The sequence below is a fragment of the Arachis ipaensis genome, chromosome B07 (assembly GCF_000816755.2).
Source record: "Arachis ipaensis cultivar K30076 chromosome B07, Araip1.1, whole genome shotgun sequence".
Classification (NCBI taxonomy): domain Eukaryota; kingdom Viridiplantae; phylum Streptophyta; class Magnoliopsida; order Fabales; family Fabaceae; genus Arachis; species Arachis ipaensis.
The window spans coordinates 71,012,228-71,017,105 of NC_029791.2; positions in this window are offsets into that span (position 1 = coordinate 71,012,228).

Consider the following 4,878-nt stretch of genomic DNA (forward strand, 5'->3'; position numbering starts at 1 on the left):
ATCACCGTTGTCAATGGCTACTTCCCGTCCTCTCAGTGAAAACGTTCCAAATGCACTGTCACCGCACGGCTAATCATCTGTCGGTTCTCGATCATGTCGGAATAGGATCCATTGACCCTTTTGCGTCTGTCACACGCCCCACAATCGCGAGTTTGAAGCTCGTCACAGTCATTCCTTCCTAGATCCTACTCGGAATACCACAGACAAGGTTTAGACTTTCCGGATCTCAAGAATGACCGCCAATAATTCTAGCCTATACCATGAAGGTTCCAATCTTAGATTAGAAATCCAAGAGATACGCATTCAAGCCATTGCTAGTAGAATAGAGGTGGTTGTCAGGCTGATAAACCCATATTTCATGAGTTATTTTGTGCTTAGTTTGAGTGATTTATTCAATCCTTCACCCACTTATTCATATTAATTGCATGGTTTTACTTTCCCTTCCTTATTATGTGATATATGTGAAAAACATGTTTCCTAAGCTTTAAAATTAATTATTTTAATTACCTTTACTTCTATTCGATGCCGTGATTAGTGTGTTGAGTAGTTTCAGATTTCCTAAAGGAAGAACGACTTAAAGGATGGAAAAGGAAACGTACAAAAATGGAAGGAAAGTGCGAAACGGAGTTTTGAAGAAATTGGCATCCACGCGATCGCATGGACGACGGGATCGCGTGCTAGGAGCGAAAAAGCAGCGACGCGGCCGCATGACTGACGCGGCCGCGCGACTTGAGCATAGCGCATTCGATGCAGACGCATGACCGACGCGACCGCGCCACAAGGAAAACTCCAGATGACGCGACCGCACGACCCATGCGGACGCGTGACAGAGGCCACGTATCAGAATTTACAGAATATGCCCCCAGCAATTTCTGAAGCCCTTTTGGCCCAGATCCAGGTGCAGAACACACAGACTAGAGGCTATAAAGTTGGGGAATGCATCCATTCAAAAGAGAGAGCTCGCATTTTTACTACTTTCCATGATTTAGATTTAGTTTGAGAGAGGTTCTCTCCTCTCTCTCTTAGGATTAGGATTTAGGTCTTCTCTTAGTTTTTAAGAGTGACTCTCGATCCAGGTTTATGTTTCTTGTTTTAAGCTTCCCTTTTCACTTTTATTTATTTATTCCAGCACTTGAGTTGATTATTTACTTTTATAATTTAATTTATGAATTATTCCATGTTACAGATTGTTATTTGAATTAATGATATTTGAGGTATTTCAGTTATTGATCGATTTCTCTTTAATTTGTGTTACCATTGTTTCCAGTCTGAAGATATTCTATTCCAGCAATTTACTTTTTCCCTTTTTGGTCTTGGTTAAGAAATCAGTAACTCAACAGTTATCAAACTCAACATAATTGATAATCGTTATCTTGCTAATTGAACTGAACTTCAATAATCCCAACTTTTTAGTAAAGGTCAAACTAATTAGTCCCTTGACTTTCCTTTACTTTAGTAAAGGTTAACTAAGTGGAATTTAGATTCAACTTTCATTATTGTTGAGGGAGATAACCAAGTTGGACTTCCAATTCCTTTTACCTTTCTAGAAGTTTGCTTTACAGTATTTATTTATTTTAATTGCCATCTACTTTACTTGTCATTTAAATCACTTGCTTCTCACCTTCTAAACCCCGATTACAACCTTTATAGCAAATAATAAGAACATACTTCCTTGCAGTTCCTTGAGAAGACGACCCGAGGTTTGAATACTCGGTTAACAATTTTAAAAGGGGTTTGTTACTTGTGACACCCAAAAACATTTGTATGAAAGGACTTTTGAAGGTTTAGAAACTATACTTGCAACAAGGATTTATCCGCAAATTTCTAGAGCACGCAAAAGTTCTCTCATTAAAATGGCGCCATTGCCGGGGAACTGCTAACGTGTGCCTTATTATTGGTTATTGTAAATATTTTTCTTTTGCTTGTTTATTTATTTTTCTTTTTCCGTTTTATCTTTATTTGCTACCATGAACTCTCACCTCTCTCGCTTTGAGTTTGGTTCTAACCTTGTTGAAGGAAATAGAAGTTACAGCAAGAATGTGCATCAAGGTCAGACCAATCAATGATGGATGGAGCCAAGAGGATCTAATCAACCCTTTAGGCAGCAACACCCTCCGAGATATCCTGGACAAAGACCATTCTACCGTGTGTACCCAGCTGAAAGATATGGTGGACAACCTTGTAACTACCAACAAGCCCCACCCGGTGCATATAAACCATCCTTTCAACATAACCTCAAACCACCACACTCATAAGCTTCTCTTCACCATTCGCCACCATATGATCCTTCCTTACCCGAGTACTAATCCAATCACTCCCAATCACCGTCACTTTCCTATGTATCATGTCCAAGTCCGGCAACCCGAGAAGCAGAGGTTCGCCTAAAAGAAACAGTAAATAAACTTCAAACAACCATTCGACAACTGGAGCAAGCAGTAATTCAATGGGTTTCTAGACGCTCAAATACACAAGGATCAACCACAGCTCCATGTGGACAGACTAGTGAAGAGCGTAGCATGAAGGAGATACCAGAAACTCCAGTGGACAAGACAGAGAATGAATTCGTATTAGAACAAGTAGAAGAAGCTGTCATCGTTCAAGAAGAAGAGTTGATTGAAGATCTAGGAGATGCTGAACCTCCATGGGGATGCAGAGCTGAAGAGAACTCTGTCAAGGACGTTACAGTTGATGCTAAGGAGGATAGTGCACAACCCCCAAGGCAAGTCGTTTATGAAGAATCAGACGAAATAATCCAAGAAGCAAATTCCCTTGATAGTGATAGTCACAAGTCAAATTCTCTTAGTAATGAACTTGCATCCGCAAGTGAATTCTCTAAGATCGAAGAATCTTCCCCAGATGAATACAAAGATGATGCAGAGGTAGATTTCTCTCAACCTCCAATCTATGACTCAAGTGATGAGGAATTCATAGAAGACTTTGACCAGGACACAGATACAATAGTAGAACCTTGCAAGGAATTCCCTTGAACATTGAGTGCAAACAAGTTTTGAAGAGAAAAATGTTGTGAATGATCAAGCATATTGCTTATTGAATTACAGAAAAGAAACCATGCTAAACAGACAGATAATCAGGGAAACTAAACCACTCTCAATCATAGCAGTGTTTGATGTAAGATAATCACTTAACAATACAACCTTTTAAACAGTTAGTGGGTTAGTCAAAGTTAAAGAAAAAGTGCTTGATCTAAACTACCACCTCACTTAATCATTGTCAATCTATTCAATCCCCGGCAACGGCGCCAAAAACTTGATGGGATATTTTCGTGGAAAAACGAATTTCTCCAAAACACCCAAACTTAACCGGCAAGTGCACCGGGTCGCATCAAGTAATAATAACTCACGGAAGTGAGGTCGATCCCACAGGGATTGAAGGATTGAGCAATTTTAGTTTAGTGGTTGATTTAGTCAAGCAAATCAAGATTTGGTTGAGAGATTTGTGATTTGCAGAATTTAAATTGCATAGAAAGTAAAGGGAATGGGTAATTGGCATGAAATTAAAGAGAACAGGAATTAAAGTGCTGAATCTTAAAGAACAAGAAATTAAATGGCAGAAACTTAGAACGCAAGAAATGTAAATTGCAAAATCTTAAAGTGCAAGAAATGTAAATGGCTTGAATTGTAAAGGGAATGGGGAGTTGGATTTGCAGAAATTAAACAAGGAAATGTAAAATTGCAACAAGCAGAGAAATAGAAGAAGACTTGGATTGAATCGGATCTAAAACAGAAAAGTAAATGAGCATGAAAAGCAGTAAACAGAGGATGTAAAATTGGAATTCAGATCTCAGGACCCGAGAGACTAGAAAACCAAGTCTAGATCTCAATGCCTTCCTAGATCCAACAAGCAGAATTGCAAAGGAAATTGTAAATTGCAAAGAAAGTAGATGAAGAAGCAAGTAACCGAAACTGAAATTCAATTAAGCAGAAAATTAAACAAGATCCCAAGGTGAGATTGAAACAGAATTTCTTCAATTCTCCACCCAAAATCCAAGACAAGAAAAGTAAAGAGTGCTTGGCAAGAACAAGGAAGAAGAGAGATCAATTCTCCTCCCAAATTCTCTTGAATTAAACAACAATGCTAAGAAATGTAAAAGTGAGCTCTAAGCAAAACCGAAAAGAAAGCTATTCTGAAAAACTAAAAGGGAAGCTCCCCGAAAAACTTAAATCCTATGCTATTTATACACGTTCTTCAAATGGTCTTCAAGCCTTCAATTGGGCCTTTGATCTTGATGGAATTGGGTTGAGAGAGGCCTTGGTTGATTGCTCTTGGAGTTTGGGGAAGAACCGAATTGAACCGGGTTGGAATGAAAAACTTACTATTTATACACGTTCTTCAAATGGTCTTCAAGCCTTCAATTGGGCCTTTGATCTTGATGGAATTGGGTTGAGAGAGGCCAGAGAGGCCTGCTCTTGGAGTTTGGGGAAGAACCGAATTGAACCGGGTTGGAATTATGAAAGCTTGAGTAAAAGTTGGAGTAAAAGTTAGGGGCTAACTTTTGCTCCAGCTTTTGCCCAAAAGTTAGCCAAAAAGTTTGAGGCTAACTTTTGCTCCAGCTTTTGCCCAAAAGTTAGCCAAAAAGTTTGAGGCTAACTTTTGCTCCAGCTTTTGCCCAAAAGTTAGCCAAAAAGTTTGAGGCTAACTTTTGCTCCAGCTTTTGCCCAAAAGTTAGCCAAAAAGTTTGAGGCTAACTTTTGGTCCAGCTTTTTGCTTCCTGGTTCATTTTCAATTAATCCAAAACTCAAGTCATTCCTCCTAGCCATTCCTTCTTGCATCAACCTTTCTCCAAGCTTTCTTCACCTATCATTAATCAACCAAACACATCAAAGCTATGCTCAAAATCATGAGATATTCATTCTTTCA